The 23,583-nt window shown below is 32.7% G+C and overlaps 1 protein-coding gene across 2 annotated transcripts in view; it reads right to left on the bottom strand.

Moving 5' to 3' along the window:
* Window positions 1-19,437, bottom strand: part of LOC145276949 (tripartite motif-containing protein 59-like) — a 310,332-nt gene extending 290,895 nt beyond the window's left edge. The window contains exon 1 of one of the 2 annotated variants that reach the window (XM_080128463.1): window positions 18,234-19,437. The gene's annotated coding sequence lies outside the window, so the exon portion shown is untranslated. The remainder of the gene's footprint in view (window positions 1-18,233) is intronic. The other variant, XM_080128460.1, reaches the window with a different exon arrangement.
* Window positions 19,438-23,583: the final 4,146 nt, after the last annotated feature.

Below are 23,583 nucleotides of genomic sequence, written 5' to 3'. Positions count from 1 at the left end.
ACGAACTTCTTTCCACCATTTTGCAGCATCCGTTTATGCTACGCGCATGCACGCTGTAGCATAAACGACGGCTTCACCAAGCAAACTGTTGGGGGGAGGGGATTTTTTTTCCAGGACATAGAATTTTCTAATTTTCAAAAATACATTATAGCGCTTTTTGGGTGGAAAATTTAAAATTAGCTGAAAAAGAAATAAAATAAGAAAAGGAAGGCACACCAAGTTGGAGTAGGGGGGGGGGTAATTTATCTGTTTGTTTTTTTTTACCTGGAACATCGAATTTTCAAATTTTCCGTAAGTAACGCACCGACATTTACCAATTAGAACACCATTTAACATTTTCCGAAGATTTTACTTTGTACATTGGGGGCGCGAGCGGGGGGGGGGGGAGCGGATGTGATGTTGGCGCGCGCGCGCCCCAACATCATATCCCCCCAAAAAAAACAAATTAGTCGTCGGTGTTCTGTAGTAGTAGTGGTCGGTGTTCTGTAGTAGCGTATCTGGATATTTACCAAAAAAAAAAAAAATATTTAGGTTTGGCTATAAATTCCTAAACTCATTTCACCTTAAATAATTTAGGTGACTGAAATAGGAATCTAATTGAATCTTTAATTTCCTGAATAGTATCCGATAATTCATTTTTCTTCGAGTTATATCGAATACATTAATACGGACTTTAGGGGCTTTTTTCGTAATGTTACTGTAAAAATTATTTTTTATTGTTACAAATTACGATGCTTTAAAAAAAGCAAAAATAAATTCTTGCGTTTTTTATTTACTACTGAAAACCATAACTTTAGTAAAGGTATTTTTTGTTTAAACAAAATAAAACATTTTCACCAAGAGTTAAGTAAAAATAATTAGTTCATTATATTCTGCGATCATTATTTGAAAAATACTGCAATTTTCATTAAAATTCGTTAATTTCCTGATTTTTTGGTGAATTTTTAAGTAAAGGGAGGAGTCAAAATGTGTATACACTTTGAGCGTCGGCATTCATTTTTCGACCACGTGTGGTTAATTTAAATTAAAGTTCAATCACATGGTTACATTATCAATAATCATGTAATTAAACCCATTGAAAATTTACCGATATTGTAAACTCATTCTGTTTACATTAAGCCTGTGGTGTTTTTTTAGTGATGCAATGTTGTCAACTGAGATTTAAAAAAAAACCCGTGAGATCAGGAGAAAGAAATGTCCAGAAAATCGCTAGCCAGTTTGGCAGAAAAGTAACTTATCTTGCCTTTGATAACATTTATTTGTTATATATTTGTTTTTTGACAACTTTTTCGCATCTATGTGTACAGTAATACAAACCCGTGTACAGTAATACAAACCCCTTCGGGGAGATTGGAATGCCCCCCACCCCACCTAAAATGTACTTGGAAAAATCGATTTTATAGTGAAATTTAAGAATGGTTAGTCGAAAAAAAGGTGAAAAACAAAAAAAATAATCAATAAATAATTGTTACCAAAGGCAATAAATGCTACTTTTTTTTTACTCACATGAATGAGTTTATTTTATGTTTTAAAGTATTTTCAAGCAATCTAATGCGGGTGTCTCTGGGTGCCAAATACCTCCAGATTTTCTAGAATTTCCCGCTAGATTGTAAACGAAATCTCCAGATCTAGCAGGAAAACCGCTAAATTGTAACACTGGTCACGTGAAAGGAAGCGGTAATAAATAATTGTCCCTAAATAAAAAAAATAGCCTCTCGGTAAAAAGAAATCCACCTATTTATCATAGAAAAATTAAGTATAATGTTATAATTAAAAAGGAATATATAAAAACACACATGGATATAGTAAACATATTATACCAAAACGTGGAAGCCATCCGTCCAGTGATTTTTTAGACAATTAACTCCGAACGAACTAATATATATATATATATATATATATATATATATATATATATATATATATATATATATATATATATATATATATATATATATATATATATATATATATATATATATTCAAGAAAATATTAAATGCAACGGAGACATTTTGCTTTATGATTCTTTTTCTTAATTTTTCGATTTTCCATATAATCTTTTTTGTATCAAAATCAAAAATATTAAAAAAAGTTCCATAATTGTTGCTGTCATGAGCGCTTTCGATTCGTCTACGAATCATCACCAGGTGTTGAAGTAAAAGTCTAAAGGAGGGAAAATGAGAATTAAAAGTGAAAACTAAAATATTCCGTAAACGGCGATAAGTCAACATATATAGAGTCGATGAAAAGTCGATTAAAAATTCGAGTATTAAAAACAGCAAGTTGAACCGTTCACCGTTAACAAAGTCCGTCCAATGCGAACGAAGCAAGACATTTTAGAAAGTTACTGCTTTTCTCAAATGCAATATCATTTATAGTGGGTTGGAGGGTTCTAATATATGATGCTTCAAGAATTTTTAATTTTTTAATATTATTTTCATGATGTATAATTTTTATATTGTCAACGAGGATCTTTCTAAGATTGGAGAGGGGACAGTTATGTTCTTTTATCAAATGTTTATATATAGCACTAGTATTATTTAGATGCATGGTTATATATATACATATATATATATATATATATATATATATATATATATATATATATACACACGTAATTTATATAAGTTTATAGAGTGGATAAGAAATACAAGTGTCATTACTCAGAAAAAATCACTTTAATATATATTTTTAAATCATTTTTACTCTGTCATCAGAAGTTTTTCAAAAGGAGTGCCTCTGACTATCTTAATTACTACAGAAACGTAAACATCAACCGTATATTTATTTATTAGATATAACAATACAATATTGAAAAGTGGGATGATTATTATATCAATTTGTACTCATCTGTATGTATGTAAAAGGTATAGGACTAATGTATATTTACAGCGAAACCCGACTTTGCCCGGGATTGAATTATGGTCAACCAATATTTCAAACTCCTATATTTTTATCGTCATCAAAATCAGTGAAATCGCCTATTTTTCAATAAAATCGATAGATTGTTTGCTATAGTTGGGGACCCATAGCGGTGCACCAGGAGGAAATGTCATGTGCCCCCCCACAGTGACTAAGTCCACAATATATTGTAGTCTACTTTGCACTTTAGAAAATATACCGTTAATTAAAAAATATATTTTTATGTATAATGGCTTGAATTAAAGTTTAAAATGCAAAAGCCAAGTATTATGATTCAATTGTAGTTTAAATAGAAACATTAATTTCAAACACGCCCCTGTCATATCAAAGAACATACTGTGGATTTTATATGTCGAGCCTTTAGGCTTGCGTGATGATAAAACTTCTCAAAAGCACTTGTGATGTTAGGCTGTGTAAGGTGTTAACTTTGGTCAAAATCGCCTGTTCCTGTTTTCATCGGATTTTTTCCATTACCAATACTTATCGAAGACATTCCGATAGAAAATTCATCTACAACACTGCCAGGCACATAAACTATCTTGTAAAATGTCATAAAACTCGGCCCAGCCGTTATCGAGCCCATAGGAAATGAACTCACAAATATAGACGAAGTTCCTTTTATATAATAGTAAGAAAAAAAAAATGATCCTGCGCCACCACCGAGAATCGCAACAAACAGGTTTAGCTTACGATTTACTTTTTCTTTGTCGTTAATACCTGAGCTATGGAGACATGTTTTCTGTAAGGCTAAAAATTAAAACATGAACCAATTGCTATTCCGTTTTGCATGCATATTCGTAATGCTGTCGTTCGACTTTCATCTGGCAAATTCCATTTCTGTAATTTCCCCATTTTTGCGACGATTTTCCTCTGCTAAAACCCAAATATAAAGTTTCGTATAGGTTTGAATACACTATATATATTAAGTTTCATGTCTGTACACCTAAAACTGACAGAGAAGTTTGGTAGGTAAAAATTCTGAGACAAAAATATATGTACGCATGCATGAATATATATAGAAAGAGGTTTGTGTTTACTATAACTTTTTTACGCAAATATTACACAAGTATAAATCATGTAGAATATCTGCATGAATATAATTACACGTAATATGTAACTAAAGATGATCATCCCATAAGAAAACCGAAAAAAAAACTAATAGGGAATTAATTAAAATAAATTTTTAAGAGAATATGAGTATTAGTTAGATCTTTTGCAGATGAATGCAATTCGACGACCCATATATAACAAAGTTTATATTTTCTTTTTAAATAAATAGAAAGAAAGGGGTTTTCATATGTATATCAATGCACAATAAACCCAAATTTATAGTGTTAGAGAATGGATCGAGAGAGAGAGAGGGAGAGGAAGGTGAGACACGTTGACCGGAAGTCAGGATCAGCTGATCGGATTGTGTGTGAATCACGTGATCAGGTTAGCTGAATCGTGGAAATTTGGTTTGGACGTAGAAGGCGACGGACGATTTCAGAGACGTCTCCTCCCCTTCACTGGGGGGGGGGAGCTGACGTCTGTAGAAATGAGACCAAGAGAAACCACACAAGCCAGAGATTCACTTTCCATCCTTCTGCGAGACATCTGGAAAGTGAAATAAACTATAAAAGCAATTCATCGTGTTGGAGTGAATAAATATTTGTCCAAAATAGGTACCGTCTCCCCTCCAAGATACGAGATGATTCCAGATGGACCAACATATACGTCACAGAAGGTATGTCCAAAAATACATGTACCACACACATATCATTTAATAGAAAGAACAGCTAGACGATCACACACGACATTAACTCTGATTAGATATCACACACACGATCCCCTTTATGATATAACAACACAACAATAGGAGTGTATATATATATATATATATATATATATATGCATATGATTACTTCATTTAATCACATAAATTTAATATACGAACATATAATTTTATGCGTAAATTTTCAGTATTTGCTTCAACAGTGCTCAATACATAAATAGAGCTCGGTAGTAAGTTATGAAAATATATATATGGCAATTAAGCTACACAGAATATTCCGCGTTTCATTCTCACGGGAGTGAAACGCGTCTGACGAATTCTCACGAGAATGAAACGCGGAATATTCTGTGTAACTTAATTGCCATATATATATATATATATATATATATATATATATATATATATACACGCAAACAAATACACATTATCTTCATTATGTAACGAGGGAAATGTAGGAGTTGAGTCACGGCTACCGTTCATTTGTAAACTGTTACTTGCCTCCAAATGTATCAACTATTGAGTAGCCTAAATGCATATAATGGAATAAATACAAAATAAAATAGATCGATTTGAAATGGGTCGCGTGACGTAATTCAGGCTAAATCACACATAAAAAGCGACCAAACAATTGATGATCACAGAGTTTGAATGAACTATTTTTTGTTGTCTTTGTTTCTTTTACTAATGGTCTACCACTTATCAAGGCTTAAAGCCACTCGATGATATAGGTTAAACAGGTTATTATTTTGGTGATGAAACATTACTATAAAAAAAAGATTGGGAAATGTGATTAGTTCTACAGAAAGACATGACAGGTATTTGTTCACATTGGACTTGAAAACAACCATATTGTCGCTCGTAGAGAAACATATCTACGGGAAATTGATGCACAAGCGGAAAGTTTAAGCAAAGAAACTGTTCATGGAATTTCCGTAAGGTTTTACATACACAGGAGACGAAAGGATTTTTAAAAATTATTTTTGTGCATGTTGAACCTTTAAAACCTAAATTATTTCTAATTTTGTTAAACATAGATTGCATCAAAATCTTTTAATGTTTTACAATTAAAGCTTCTTGTTTTTGTTAACTCAAAAAGTTAAAGAGCTACGGAGACGCAAGTGGTACCATTATAACGGGCGATATTTTATATCCCAGAATTTTTTTTCTAGAGTTACGATCATTCTCAATGAATTTTTATAAGGAATTCAATGTCGCATTTCTGCTTTTGACGCACGTTCATGACAGAAGTTGTTTTCTTTAGTTTCGCACCGTCAATATCTGCAACAGAAAAATGAACCTTTCAGGTCATGAATGCTTAGGTTCTATCATTATAACAATGCAATTTGCAATCTTCTTTGATCCATTTTGTCGGGATAGAAAAAATAGGAGGCATTTCTTTTGGAACGCCTCTCGTAAACACGCCAGAATGTGCTTAAAATTTTGGTATCGTTTATTAAAACTGTCTAATCTTAAAAGGTTATATGTTTCGTATTAGAATGACAGACAACGAGGATCTCTTCATGACTTAAATGTATACATTAGCCAATAATTAATGAACAATTATGTAATAAACTGTCAAATTTGTATCTTAAAGTAGAAAACCAATGCTCTTAAAGTGTAATATTAAAGAATTACCGACCTATATAGTTGAACGTGAAAAAAACATTACTTTTGCACCAACCTAATAATAACAATCTTCTTATAATGGAGATTTGGTGTCTATCTGTAACTACGTCACATCTGTCGGAGATATTACGACATATTCTGAAAGTCTTTATGGGAAACTTTCAGAATTATTGTTTTATTTTAAATTAAAATTTTCGATCGTTGTCAAAGAAAACTAAGCTCCATCGTTGTCAAAGAAAACTAAAATGAGGTTCTATCATACAAATGCGGTTACGCGTCGATGTTCTGAAAATACCTGGACATTTAAAAAAAAAACATTTTAATCTTCAGAGTTGGGGTTTGCCGTATACAGTCAACGTAAACTTATCACTCTTGATAACAGAGTAGGACAGAATTAGTAAACCATTCTTTTTCGTATTTCTAAAATGGACGACGTTTTGAAAACTAAAAACGGTTATCATTTCTGTCCCGTACTCAAGTATTTGGTGGCATATATTGTTAGAAATTTGAGTTATTTCTAACTATTTTTTTCTCTTTATAGAAAAGAACAACCCTTTGTAGCAGAAGAATATATATATATATATATATATATATATATATATATATATATAACTACTTAATTTACTCACATAAAATTAATATACGAAAGTATAAAATTATGCGTAAAGTTTAAGTATTTTATGAAATCTCAACACTAACGTACAACGTACTGTACATGCAATAACCCTTAACCCTGAGTGGCTTCCGGGCCTTGATAAGTGGTGACCTCCTTGTAAAAAAATAAAATAAAATAAAAATAAAAATAGGACCTTCCGTTTTTTGGACGAAGGCAATTAAAAACCAACAAGTTATTGCATTCAAAAACAGATTATATTCACAATTATTATCACAAATACTTGTGTCAGTTTAAAGTCTGGTAATTTCCAAAACGGTTATTCTGGAGAATGTGCTTTTTTTTTGTTGTAGAAAATTAGGTAGCAGAGGTGAGAAGTGTTTTCACTCCTTTCAGTAAATTCTTTTGAGCTCTTCTCGTCGAAGTTTCTTTGTGTGTGTGTGTGTGTGTGTGTGTGTGTGTGTGTGTGTGTGTGTGTGTGTGTGTGTGTGCCCCCTCGAGTAATAGTGGGTAATTCGCATACAGTCATTTACACAAATTGCCCTAAAAGTCTTGTTAAGATCATTTCCAACAATATATAGTTTAAGAGATGTTTCAACCTTTAAAACTATATAATAAATAAATACACAGCGTTTGGTCCAAAGCCTTCGGTTGAAAATTTCCCTTACCTTATAAGGATATATAATAAATTTAAGACGAATTAAAAAAATATATAAGGGAATATATGTTTATTTGTCAGTTCAATACAGGCAAACATCATAGATAAAGATGAGTTATAGGAGCTCTTTATGTTATATATACCTGACGTTTTCAAAGAACGAATATAGATCTTTGTTAACTCCGGTTCCTAATACCTTTGACAATTTATATATATATATATATATATATATATATATATATATATACACAAGAGGCGTTCCAAAAGCCTCCTATTTTTTATTCTGTCGGAATGGATCAGAAGTGGTTAAAATTGCATTGTTATGATGACTAAACTCATGCATTCATGAGCTGAAAAGTTTATTTCTTTATTGCAGATATTGAGAGTGTGAGATTAAGAAAGCAATTCCCGTCATGGATGTGCGTCAGAAGCAAACCTGCATCATTGAATTCCTGGCAAAAGTATATTGAGAATGGTCGTAACTGTGTAGAAAAAGAAATTCTGGAGCACAAAAACTCGCTCGTTTTAATTTGGGCGCTTTTGCACCGTGGCATACATATGAAATACCCGGGGTGGGGCAGCTTTGCTCGATCGTAAAATACGCTTAAATATGATATTTTAATTTGTCCAGATTTCGTATATATTATTATAGAGCCTTGATTTCAAAAGTAAAAAAAAAAAAATATTTACGTGCCATCAGCTAGAATCGAAACCGAAAGCAAAACTGAAGCATTCACAACTGGTGACTAACCACTGTACCAACGTGACACGCATATGAACTGACAAACTAACATAAATATACAACGATTATTTCAATTTTGACCCCCCTTTTTGACCTCTTAAAAACTAAAAGCTAAAGACATAAAAGAACAGTCCATAAAAATCCAATTATTTGAAGCCCCTAGCGCCGCTTTACAACTTTTAGTTTCGGAAGAGGTAGAGTTTGAAAATATGGAGACAGACATAGTGTCTTTTATATATTAGATTTCCCTTTTTAATTAAAAAAAAGCGACATAAAAAGGGGGAGATAATTCGAAATATTTGAACGGTAGAGAAGATGAAAGATAAAATACAAAAATAAAATTTCAGAGGAGACGAAGATAAAAATTGAAATCAATAAAACGTCAAATCATAAATCAATTTTGATACATAAAATATTTAGGTAAATGAAATGAAATACTGAAGTTCAATGGAATAAAACACGAAGTAAGTTTTACATTACTGTTTTCGTCCACATTTAGAGAAAGAAGATTTGACTAGCTTTGTTTACTTGCATGCCACCCAGCATTGCCCGGTCGTAAAATACGCTTAAATATATTTTGATTAATGCAGATTTCCTATTGATTTATTGTATTGAATTCAATATATAATAATGATTTAAAAAATTTAAAAAAATATGACTCGTGCGCTAGCAGTGTCAGAATTTTGGCGGAATTTTTTACACCCCCCCCCCAAACAAAAAACTGCGAATGAAATATAAAAAACTCGTAATTTCTGTTTTTAAAATGGGTTGTATATTTTCTTTATGGAATATACTTCCAAAATAAACTATTAAAGTTATTTAAAACATAATAAAAATATTTTTTATTTGTTAAAAGACCGTGTAGACAAAATGTCCGCGGATTCAATCACCGCGAGCAGATATTTTGTCAACACGATTTTTTAACAAATAAGAAATAATATTTTTATTATGTTTGAAACAACTTTAATAGTTTATTTTGGAAGTATATTCCATAAAGAAAATAAACAAGCCACTTTAAAAAGAGAAATTACGAGTTTTTTATATTTTATTCGCAGTTTTGTCTTAGGGGTGTCAAATTTGCGATGGCGATTTTCCCAAAGATTCTGACACTGCTATTCGTGCGCTACAACCAAGTATCGAAACCAAAACGTTTAGCTTACAATTTACTCTTTCCTTAGACATTAATGCCTTAGCTATGAAGACATGTTTGCTGCAAGGTTAAAAATTAAAACATAAACCAATGGTTATTACGTTAAGCATGCATATTCATAATGCCGTCGTTTGACCTTCACCTGACAAATTCTTTTTTTTTTTTTTTTTTTTTCCACACTTTTGCACCGATTTTCCCCTGCTAACACCCAAATATAAAAGTTTCGCATGGGTTCGATTACCCTATATATTAAGTTTCATGTTCATAATTTGTTTTGTCTTTCTTTGTCTCTCTCTCTCTCTCTCTCTATATATATATATATATATATATATATATATATATATATATATTTGGTTCATTTATTTTTTATTACTGTTATTTTTCTTTATTTTGGGGTGTTTTAAGGCTCTCATTACCCCTGCCCATCACCCACATATATCATACACATCACAATTTCCATTTTTCATTGTTGTATTGTAAATAAAAGTCATTATATATTTTATTTTAAAAAAAAAAAAAAAAAGTTACTATTTCAAAAAAAAAAAAAAAATCTTCTACATATTGTCATCTGGGGCTTTAAGTAGATCCAACCCCTAGAGTGAATGCGGTATTGTGGTGAATGCAACTAGTTATAGGGAATAGACAAGTGGAAGACCCCCGACCCCCATTCCCCCCACACCCTTTCTGGCCTCATGCCACATTTAAAAAGAATTACTTGCCTATTTTATATAATTTTAATTTTAAAATTTTGTAAAATCTGATTTTTCTTCTTAAATAAATAATTAAATAAATAGAGAAAAGATACCTCCAAAGAAGCCCAGTCCTGATCAATTTTTTTTAGTCCAAACCCGTCCCAATGGTATTTTTCTTGGAGGTCACCGAATATCCCCATGCCCCCCACCTTTATTTTGTCCGTAGTTGTGCCCATTCCCTCTTAGGAAGTGCTCCCTTGTTTTCGGCTAATACCGGAAAACAGGAAGCATTTCAAAATTAAATAGGTAAGGGTGGGTCCTTATTAACACACTCATCGCTTAACGTTTTATTTGGTTCATTTATTTTTTATTACTGTTATTTTTCTTTATTTTGGGGTGTTTTAAGGCTCTCATTACCCCCGCCCATCACCCACATATATCATACACATCACCATTCCATCCTTCATTTATCATACGCATCACCTCCATTGTAAATAAAACCATTATAAAAAAATGTCAATATAAAAAAGTCAATGTAAATATTGTTCATGACATCTGGTGTTTTAAGTAGATCCAATCCCTAGAGTGAATGCGGTATTGTGGTAACTGCAACTAGTTATAGGGAATAGACCAAGTGGACGACCCCCGACCCCCATCCCCCCTACGCTTTTTGGCCTCATGCCACATTGAAAAAGAATCATTTACATATTTTATATAATTTTCATTCAAAAATTTTCTAAAATCTGTGATTTTTCTTCTTTAATAGATATTTAAATAAATAGAGAAAAGGGTCTTAATATGAATAACACACACACACACACACACACACACACACACACACACATATATTGAAGTTTTATTCTATCATATCTTTTTTTCATCTCCCTTACATGCCACTCTTAAATTAAAAACGAAACTATTTCAAATATGCACAACGATGAAAAAAAAAAAAAACATCTTTTTAAAATAAATGTACAATTAGTTAACTGCATATGAAAATGTATGTAATCGATTGCATTGCAGAAAGAATTTTGTACATTTTAAAAGAAAGAAAAAATATTTTATTGTTTGAAATTTTCTGAATTGTGCTTGGTAATTTGCATATGTGAGCTGATTGTAATTTATGCACACTTAACTTGAGAGTAATAATCTATATATCAATAAAATATATAATTGTCTGTGTGTGTACATTTCTCTACCAAACTACTTTGTCAATTTCCAGTCTTTTTTTTTTTTTTTTTTACATGGAGGTCACCACTTATCAAGGCCCGGAAGCCACTCGGGGATAAGGATTATTGCGTGTACAGTAATCAATGGGATAACATCGTAGTAATCGTTTGTAATGGAAATTTGGTAGATTGGATTACTTAAAGGAACGGTTCATCAAGAACTTGTTTATGTTGGCGCAGTGGATAGAGATACTGAATTTCTACGGTTCCAGGTGAGCAGCGTCTGAAGATAGCGGTTTCAATCCTACCCAAAGCCGGCCAGAGGCTTAGTTGGCCGAAACGTGGTGAGACGACAACAACTATGGAAGGCAGTAATTGCTGAGGATACAGTTAGGAAACTTGCAGTCCCTATCTCATCACGATAACCACCTGACGAAGGCCAGAGCAATAGTTGGCCGAAACGTCGTGAAACAACAAATAATAATAATAATAAAAAGATGAGAATAATAGTCCGCAATAAATAAATGAATACCTTCAGAGATTGCAAATTTACTTTTTATGGTCTTTACCGGCGGTTTATGTTTTAAAATAAAATAGATACCGGATACAGATTGGTTGGTTTCATATGGATTGTTTTATAATCGATTATTTTATTTATTTATTCATTATTTTTGTTTTTACTTCAATTATTTACGACATTCTAACACCTGCAATACATGAAATTAGATACGTAGAATGTTTAATAATTGGTCCCCCGACAAAAGGAGGGTGGACCTGGACCTGTAAATTCACGTTCGTCCGTCCGCACTTTTCTCAATAACTACGCCTTGGAATTTTTTGAAATTTTGCACAAACATTAAACATGATATAAGAAAAGGAGTAATAGAACGGATTTTCCGAGAAAACTCCGGTTGCCCCCGCCTAGGGGTGCCTATTAGGTTAAAATGGCTAAAATTGACACTTTTGTGCTTATTAAAAAATAATTGATGCTTTGGATTTTGATAAAACTTTCTGAAAAGTTGTAACTAACTGATTTCTATATAATTTTGTTTGTCTATATACTTCACGATAACTCTTGGGTGTGCCCCAGGGGTTCTTTTATGGCTATTAAAAATACTCCATTTTGAGGACTATTTTACCATATTTGTCCAAAATTTTCTGTGTATGTCTATTTAGCAGTTTTGCATGGTGCTAAATTCAAATTTAAATACGTTAAGGCCTTGGCGACTTTTGGGGCTAAATAGGGCGGGAGGGGGGGGGGGCAAATGATGGACTTAGTCATTTGTTTTTGCATGGCGCAGAACTCTAATTTACATATGTTAAGGCTTAAAACTGCGCCGTTTGTTCATTTTCACCAGGATTTGACGTCCCGTGGAGACTTTTGGGGTTAAATGGGGGGAGCAAACGCTGAACTTAGTCATTCTTTTATGCCTCGTTCACTATGTACTCACGGGGGAACCATGCATGCTTCACTGTGTTGATTCCGGTATTCTGGGAAGGATTTTGAATTTCGACCGTTTATCGAGAATATTTGTCCTTTGTAAGCAGATGAATTGAGCCCCGCTCTAACTGAGCTGAACGTAGGACTTTAGTATAAAATGTATAAACAACAGAAGAAAAAAAAAATGCCAATTCAACTTGTTTAGGATACAGTCATAACACTATTTATTTCGGGATGTGCACATGTTCATATATTTGTATATACAAGATTCACTCTTAAACTAACTAGCCGATTATTGTGAATTTGGGAACACTGTTACTAAACGTAAGCGGTCCTTATGTGAGCTGTATTTGGTTTAAGTTAGTTTTATGTAATAAAAATGAAAAGTGGGTAGAAGCCCTTCGTAAAAATTCAGAAAGGTCCGATCTTTGTATAAATTCTAATAATAGATATTAGACATCACTTAATAAACATTCCCCAAATTTCAGTTTCTTTATATATTTTATATATTTTAAAGGGGTTTAGGGGCACAATATGGACATAACTTCTTGTTAGAAAATTTAAATATTTCAGATTTGTATTGAATTTGATCTATAGTCATCAAAGCAAAAGTCACTGAGTTAATTTCTTCTTAAAGCTCCATAAACTTTAAATTTTAGACATTTTCTAGAATCAAAGTCATGTCATGAATTTTGATCAGAATAGGAATAAGGAATATAGATATAAGGTTTAATATCATTATATATCGAGTTTAATTTTCGTAAAAGAAAAAAAAATAGACATAAAACTGATGAAAAAGTGGCTTTATTCTGGATTTAATTTCGCCCGTCTTGGAAGGGCTATTCTGCTTAAAGAATATATATATATATGACAAAAGTTTATATTCCGGATTTCAAAATGTTGACCAGCTTACCTTTTATTACTTTAAGTACATCGAGATGCACAATTCTCGAGAGCACCTGTTTTGTAACGCAGAATCATTCATTTAATAATGTCAGTTTATGAATTGATTCAGTCCTTAACTCATCAGAAAAATAAAAAAAAATTATCTGATTCTCCTGGTGAATTTAGGGCAGAGTAAATTCAAAAATTGACATAATAATTACATGAATGATTTTGCTTTACGAAACAGGTGTTGTTAAGAATTGTGTATCTCAACGTACTTAATTAAAGCACTAAAAGGTAAAACTGTCAATATCTTGAAATTTGGAATATAGACTTTTTAGACTTTTGTCATATAATATATATATATATATATATATATATATATATATATATATATATATGTGTGTGTGTGTGTGTGTGTGTGTGTGTGTGTGTGCTCAGTAGTTAGATTGAACTTCATAAATTAAAGGATTGGCATAAATAAAGGTGAAAGAGAATTGAATAAACATATTTCACCATATATATATATATATATATATATATGAGAGAGAGAGACGGAGAGAGAGAGAGAGAGAGAGTGTGAGAGAGAGACGTTTCAAATCTCAGTTTGATGATGTTTTAGAGGGCAAACAATGTATTTTATATAATTCATTTTGTGCCCGTTCGTAATATTCGCGCGCCGTAAAACCACTCCTTTGTATAAACATGCCCAGCAAAGAATACTACAAACAATACTCATATCCGAATGTCGTCTCTCACATTTATGACTGCATTTCATATTCAGTGTCGACATTTCTGGGATACGTTATTTCTGACCCTGAATCTTTCAAAATAGATATTTATAGGACATCCTTTTACAACCATCTTATGAATACTTAAATGACAAGTATGGACTTTTTGCTCGTTTTTTTTTACCATAACAACGAATTAGTTTAACGAAAATGCAACCAGTACGATTCAAATTTTGATTAGAAACGTTACACATATCACAAAATCACTCAAGTATATCAAACACTGTATGCAATTATTTTCAAATTATATGAAAAAATAAATTGTGAATATTTAGAATTACTATGCCTGTATGACGTGCTAGTCACGGAACGAAAATGAAATATTCCAAAAATCACGTAATTTATCAAGTAGGTTTTTTTTTTTATTATTCAAGCAAATCAAATGTTAAGACTAACCGAATTGTACTGTTTTTGTCGGCCATTGCTGAATCTGATTAAATAAATAAAGCGAGACTACTCAAATCGAAGTGTCGGCGCTGAAAAAAAGTGTCGGCGCTGAAAAATAAGCCTCAGATTCAATGCAGTTTAGTAATAAAATCGCTAAAAATCGTAAATTTTTACTTTCTTAGTTAAAAAAAAAACTACTTGATCGATCTACGTAATTTTTGGAATATGACATCTTCGTTCTGCATACACGAGTGCGTACACGATAAAAGTTTTTCATTTTTGTTTATCGTCATAAGTGCCAAGCTGAAGTTGCATTAAGTTAATTCTAACTGTCCACTAAAATCTTTAAAATCTTATAACCCCCTTTTGTTTTACTATTTGGGCTTTCTAAATCATGCGCGAGGTAAACACCTTATTTGTATAGGCATAACCGTTAATGGTACGATTAATAGCTAATGGACCGATATAGCAGGGTTCAATCCTCGGTCGGGTCATTCTAAAAACTTAAAATTTGATGATGCCCCACTCGCTAACCACCCAGTATTATGAGAGGAAGATCCAGGGAAAATGAAGTAATCCCGAGAATGATATGGCGCCATCCTCTACAGTGTTACAGATAATCACAAGGGAGTCTTCGGGTTGCCATGAACTATAGTCGGCCGCTTAGCTTAGCTTGTATAGACAATGTCGGTTTACATATGGCCTAGTCCGAGTTGGAAACTAAAATGGACTCAACGATCTTCGAGCTTCGGCAATTCTGTACGACAGTGTCACGGGGCGAATGTGTGTATTTTAGCTTCAATAACGGCCGATAGAGGGCGTTTCTCATTCAAAGAACAGGGGTCGATAACTTGTACCTTTCTAAAAGTTTGTGCATAAACCTCTATAAATGTTTCCTGTATTTAAAATTATATTTTGTTCCATTGACAAACTAAAATTATATTTTGATATACTTTTAAACAATCTTATTGTGAAAAAAACAAAAAAGCAAATAATTATATGTTGTTACATTTCATACAATCTTACAGGGACCCCCCCCAATAATTATATTAAAAAAAAAAAAAAAAAAACAATCTATAAATATTTCGCTTTTTCTATATTTTTGGGTTATTTATTTCGTTATTATATATTTTTACGTTTGCGGAGACACTTGTTTACATTTGAGGTTCACAGAACGACCGGTAGATGGCGTTTCTCATGCAAAGAACAGGGGTCGATAACTCGTCTCAGTCAACTCATGCCACTGTCATGCAGAAGTGCCTGAGCTTCTGCTAAAAGTACAAAAATAATAACAAAGAGGTCTTTTCCGTTTAATGCCAGTCACTTGATATTTTGCCCGTAGTATATGTTCATTCGTCATTATACTATCCTCCAAGGCAGTACCTTCTTCTTTGGGTCACAGTATAGTGCATGTTCCTATTTACTCGCCTCCTCACGAGGGCAGAGTTAGACACAAGGTCGATTTTTAATGTGGGGAAAATCCAGCTTCCCCAAAAGAGGCACTCTGGATAGGAATAAAAATTAAAATTATCTCGGTCAGAAAAGATTTCTCCTACATGAAGGATATCTCCTCCGCTGATCGAGGACAGAAAACGTCAAGTGTAGCATCAGAACAGATACTACATTGTGATCTTGACCCGAAAGACCATCATCCATAGTATTACTTCTTTCTTTGAGGGAGCAATGTAGTGTTATAGCCATTGTCGTGAGGCGCTTCTTCCAGAGTTCATCTCCTCTTTTGAGAAGCTAAGATTAGGTTTATATTTAAGGAGAGTTTAGTAATAACTCACATTGGTGGCGGGCATTAAATGAAACAGATCTAACTAAAGATATAAGAAAAGAGGAGGTTTATTTTTTAAAATGTATAAGCGTCTTCGGAACTAAGTTTAAAACCATTTAAAGTATTTGAAGGTCCATCTATTTAGAATAATAAAAGTAATATATGCAAAGTTGTCGAAAATTGCTTTAATGTCAACCCCTTTTTGTAGAACATATCGGTTTCCTAATCACTTAATAATACGCAAGGCTTCTAAAATGTATGTCTCATTGATTTCAAAATGAATTTACGCTTGTTTAAAAAGAAGGCGCTAGTGCACTTATTGATCCGCGCTATTTTTTAAATAGTTTTTTCAAGTTTAATTAAAGTTTTATGATATTTGTTTTTATTAAACTGCTAGGTGAAATTACTGAATAGGTACACAACACCCTACAATCCCATGTTAAGAATGGCTTTCTAAATAATAACATTAATATTTCATCACGGATCAATAAGTGCACTAGTACCAAAAAGAATAGTGCTTGTACAGTTTACCAAAGGCATAAAAAAAACGAAGATATTGAAAAAGAAGTATATTGTACGTACCCGTTGTGGAATAGAGTTCCCATAAAAAAAAAATAGCTTAATCTGATCAAGTATTTTTTTGTTTTGTTTTTACAGAGGAAAATTAAATATTAATGAGATGGATCGTATCGCGGCCATTTTGGCTATTTCCGCGAACTTATTTTACAGAGTTTCTCGGTCCTTTTTTTAATCATTTTTTTTTATTTTGTCCTTTGGTAATCCCCTTTTTCGTTTAAAAGGCGCCTCCTTCTCGTCCGCGGAAATAGCCAAGATGGCTGCGATACGATCGATCTCATTAAAATTTGATTTTCCTCTGTTAAAAAAAACTACTTGATCAAATTAAGTAATTTTTTTATGAAAACAAGCACACACACAAAAAAAAAATACAAAAAAATCTCAGTTTGTGAAAAGAATAGGGGGTGTGCTAATTTTTTTAGATAGGATTTTCAAATTGAATACAATTTTGACGGTATCTTTTTATTTGTAGGGCGAAAGTACATAATAGTTTTAAAATGACACCTTCCCATATTAAACATGGGGTTCTAATTGATAACGTTATTATTTCTGCACAAGTACCGAAAAGAAACTTGAAAAGTTCATTCATTTTCTTGGAATCACCCTCGTATCCAAATCAGTCTTCTTTTTTTTTTCGTGATGATGAGCGGAGGGCTATTGCCACTTAGACTTAGGGTCAGGCTTAGAGTACTACTTATTTATGACGGTTTTCAATGCTAAAATCATTCTCAGGGCAGTCGCAAATCCATAAAAAATGATTTGAGACAGAAATTACCCCCCCCTTTTTTTTTTTTTTTGCTTACAAAACAACGAAAAATAGTCAAATTTTACTAAACGAAGCATTTCAAAAACCGAAACCAATAAGAAAAATAAAACAAAAACATTCACAACTCGGTTAAATTAAACAAAAAACAAGTCATAGTAAACAGAAAATAAGTAAAGTTTAAATGAAAACATTATTGAAACCTGTTACTGTCTGCACGTCGAAAACAAATCCAAAAGAACAAACAAAATTGACATACTTACTAGTTTATAGGTTCAGCCTAACCCAGACGTAGTAGTCAAAATCTATATCCACAATGAACGAAACAGTAATTCCAAATTGTTTTTTATAAAAACAAAAGTAAAAAAACGGCGTCTCTTGTAAGTCCTCGTCCTTCAGACTAGTTATAAGTTATTTATTTATTTATTTATTTTTTTAGTGTAACCGATCGTATACACTCGTTTCTATCTTGGATAATAAAATACTTGTTAGGTTGAGTGAATTTACTGAGGAAGGTTAGGGAAGAAAAAAACGGGGTAATACGACAGTTGGTTTTCAATAGATACTTTTTTTCCTTCTTTTTTCTTCCTACTAACAAAGAAAGTCACCACCCGAAAAAAAAAACGGAAGAAGGAGTGAGATCAAAAAAATAAAAAGTAATAATAATAATATCGATGTTGATAAAGATTTGTAAACGGTGGTGGTGATTATGACGGCGGCAGAAGCAGGCAGGGCGGTATGACTTATTCCTCCCTGTTTGAGCGATGACATTAGAAAAAAACTAAGGAAGGGCGGTTGATTTTGTGTGGACCAGCTGGGACAACCCACGCAGACAGCACTGCGTTGCGCACAAGTATCCGACAGAACAAACAAACACAAGCACGCACGCACATACACACACATTTGATGCATACATTTCCTTCTCTATCACACAGTTTCGCGCTTTTTGTTAACGTACACGCGCGCACGCGCACGCACACATCCGCGCACACGTTTCCTGATAATTTTGTATTGGACCCCTGTTTACTCGTTTCCCAAAGAACCAAGGACAGACATTAATTAGCTTAACATAATATAACTTGTTCCCCAGAACCGAAAAAGTTAATCTGAATGGGATAAAAATGTAACCGATAAAAGGCATGTCGGTATTCGTCAGTAGGGGTACCTCAGACAATCAGTAAAAAAAAAAAAGCCGCCCCCTACTGAAGGAGGAGGTAACTATGAAAGGAATGAAAAAAATAAGCCGAGATCGGACTCATCAACTTTCCCCAATAAGCGCACCTGCACCTGAGACAACAGGCAAAAACGCCCTTGCCCCTCTCGAAAGAGAAGGTAACTTTTAAATGGATTAAAAAATAGTCGAGAACCAACTCGTCGGTATTCATCAGTTGGAGCACCTCAAGCAACGGACAAAAACCCTCCCTCCATCTCGAAGGAGGATAACTGAAAGGAATGAAAAATATCCGAGATTAAACCTGTCAGCATACCGCAGTAGGAACACTAGCCCAAGAAAACAAAACAATAAAAAATACCTCTTCCCGAGGGAAAAGGTAATGCCTGGAAGAAGTATCCCCCCCCCCCAGGATCGAGCCCGCCCATACCTCGTCCTGGAAAACAAATGGCTGATGGTTGAGGGAAGTTTCTAAGCTGTTAGAAGGATACCAAACACAGACATAGTCCGATAGCGTTTATATATATATATATATATATATATATATATATATATATATATATATATATATATATATATATATATATATATATATATACTAGCATTTCAGCCCGGCGTTGCCCGGGTGTTTGGAGGTGTATGCTGAGCAAAAAAAAAAAAAGAGTAAATTTTTTTTTTAATTTGACCCCTATTATGACCCCTTAAAATTTATAGTTTTGGGCTCAAATTACTTTATTAAGTTAGATCCAGGTTCAAGGAACCTATATCTAAGATTTCAAGTGTCTAGACCCAAAATTGTCGGAGGAGTTTGGTAGAGTTCTTAAAGGTCAAATCGTTGAAATTTGACCCCTTAACAGCCAAATTTCTGGCTGACACCCGTCACATCGATTTTCCCAAATCTCAGTACCCGGTATTTCAAATTTCGAGTCTATAGACTAAAAATTGACAGAGTTATTGCGTAGGGAAATGTGCACAGACAGACAGACACGTTCACTTATATATATATATATATATATATATATATATATATATATATATATATATATATTCAAAAAGAACATTTCAGACTTTACATAATTTTTACAGGAAAAATAATATAAAATATAAAAATGAATCTTTCCAAATGTGGCATGAGGCCAAAAATGGTGTGGGGGGGGAATGGGGGTCGGGGGTCGTCCGCTTGGTCTATTCCCTATAACTAGTTGCAGTCACCACAATACCGCATGCACTCTAGGGGTTGGGTCTACTTAAAGCCCCAGATGACATGAACAATATTTACAATATGTTTTTTTTTTTTTGTTTTTTTTACAATGACTTTTTTTTTAAATAATTTTATTTACAATGACAAAATGAAGGTGATGCGTATGATATATGAAGGATGAAATGGTGATGCGTATGATATATGAGGGTGATGGGCGGGGGTAATGAGAGCCTTAAAACACCCCAAAATAAAGAAAAAAAAACAGTAATAAAAAATAGAGAGAGAGAGAGAGAGAGAGAGAGAGAGAGAGAGAGAGAGAAAGAAGGACAAAACAAATTATGTGTTCATCAACGTCACGTTTTTATTCCGAGACTTCCTCTCGATGAATGAAATTAAAAAAAACAAAAACAGGTGCAAATATTTGAAAATATAAATGTAATGAAATGTATGACCTTGTTCCAATTAAAAAACACAAAAAGTCGTTGGAAATTCAAAAAGGGGGGTATAACGTTGTGACATTTTTATTTTTTATTTTATTTTTTTTATAACGTCATATAGACGTTATTATATTTAAAAAGATATGATGCAATTCATATACTTTTTGGAACAAACATGTCTGTTATAATATAAATGTGGAAGTGTAATATATATATATAGTCTTGGACTTCCGGTTCTTTGACTGTCATGGCTCTTGAGGGCTGCGACGTTGTTTGGCTGTGGAATTTATTTTATATATATATATATATATATATATATATATATATATATATATATATATATATATATATAGTTGGTAAAACTGGTAATTAGTAAAAGCCTGAAAAGAGTGCTCAATACTATTGCAGAGCAAATATGTGCTTTAACCAAACAGATAAAATGGTAAGAAAAAATAAAAAAGATATGTATATGTATGCGTGTGTTTGTATCTGTGTATGTGTGTTATTTATTATCATAATTATTCCTTAATTTTATTAATCTATTATTTAAGTTACTTACTGAAATTTTCACCTATTTTATTTTATTAAAATAAACCTGTAACGTATAATTTCTACCTGCCCGGTTAATTTATATATATATATATATATATATATATATATATATATATATATATATATATATATGTGTGTGTGTGTGTGTGTGTGTGTGTGCGTGTGTGTGTGTGTGTGTGCGTGTATGTATATGCATTTATATATATATATATATATATATATATATATATATATGTATACATGCATATGTATGTATATGTGTATATTTATATTTTTATGTTTACGCATCTGTGTTTTTTTATATATACTTAGGCATGTGTCTCCGTACGTTGTACAGGTGTCCGCGTGTATGTGTATTTATGTGTGTGTTTTATTTACTTATCATAAACAATTATTTATTAATATTTTAATTTTTAATTTATTTTATTTACTTACTGATATTCTTACCTACCATTATACTATCAAAATAAACCTGTAACATATAATTCATTAATTTGTCCTTCTATTTTTCCTTTTCTTTTTCTTTCCTTTTTTATAAACAATAAATATCCTTCAATCTCTCCCCGCCCGGCTAAATCACTTTAAACCCCATTTTCAACCCGTTCCTTCCTTCTCCCATCACACCATGCCCACTAACATTAACTCTCCAACCTGTTGCCATGGTGATCCTTTAAATTAACTGTTACTTATGCCGTTATAAATATGAATAGCGTCTTTTAATTTTAAACCGTCATAAACTAAAAAAAAACGTTTATAAGAATTAACACATAATTAATATTTAATTATAAACTCCTCTCTTATCGTATACACTCCTACTACTTTAAATTCCAACGTCCTTTCCCCTCTCAACTCCCCCTTCTTTTCCATTCTTATTTGATTTTATAACTTCTGACGATGCTAGTTGGATATTTCCTCTCTTTGAGGATCTTCCTCTAGCTGAAACAATATGTAAACTCATTCTGGACTCACAGTAATAAATTTCATATATATATATATATATATATATATATATATATATATATATATATATATATATATTGACTTATAGTTTAAAAAAATCACCACACCCTTCTTTATCCGTCCCTCCCTAAGATAAGACTTAAATCAAAATAACTAAATAAAATTCCAACAATAAATAAAAACCAAAATAAAATTAATTACATTTAAAAAGGCAACAGAAAAAGGCTTCTTTAACAACAGCAAACTTGCTCCTGACGACGATCAAAGAAAGCGTTCGAGGAAAATAGCTGACAAAAAAATCACTCGGCAACCTAATACACAACTTAAACTGAAACGAGAAAAATGCTCGGCAGATCGAGAAAATCAACAAAAAAATAAAGAAGAAATAAGACTGTGTCGTATTTAATCAAATGTGCCTTGATAACGACTTGCTGTCAAAATATACGTACGGATATATATATATATATATATATATATATATATATATATATATATATATATATATATATATATACGTATATTTTGCTAAGAGAGAATTACTGAAACCACTAAAAACGCATCGAAGCACAAAATTTAGGAAATCGTGACTTCTGGAAAATCTACAACAGTGTAGTAAATAATCGGCAATCAACAATTCCTCCACTAACCCACAATCACGAGGTTGTTTGCTCAGCAACCGAGGAGGCTAACATGCTTGCCAGTCGGTTTGCCTCAAACTCCACACTGGACCCTCTAAACCACCCCCTACCTGACTTTCCTATGCGGACAGCCGCCACGCTAGACGATCTGGAAATCACCCCTGCTCAGGTGCATGCTATCATAAAAAACACTTCAAAAGCATGTGAACTCGATGTCATACCAGCTGTGCTATTAAAAAAGTGCTCAGCCGAAGTAGCTCCAGTTCTCTCCAAACTCTACAACAAATGCCTTAATGAATCTTGCTTTTCGGTCTGTTGGAAAACTACTTCTGTGGTACCAGTATTAAAGAATTCTGGCGAAAGAACGGACCCATTAAATTATTGCCCCATTAGCCTCCTCCCAGTTTTTCCAAAATATTTGAGACCTTAATTAACCATGCAATCAACAGATGCTTAACTTCTGACGGACCAATAATATAGATTTAGACAAGCCCGTTCCACAGCAGACATTCTGACTCTAATCTCTGAATGTATATACCACTCACTGGACAAAGCCGGGGAGAGCAGATCAGTAGCTCTAGATATATCTAAGGCTTTTGACAGGGTATGGCATGAGGGTCTCCTCGGGAAAATTATATCATACGGTATCACTGG

Source organism: Euprymna scolopes, chromosome 5 (genome assembly GCF_053919585.1).
Source record: "Euprymna scolopes isolate OS-2025 chromosome 5, ASM5391958v1, whole genome shotgun sequence".
Lineage (NCBI taxonomy): Eukaryota > Metazoa > Mollusca > Cephalopoda > Sepiida > Sepiolidae > Euprymna > Euprymna scolopes.
Note: the sequence above shows the minus strand (reverse complement) of the source record. Positions and strands in the feature narration are given on the sequence as shown.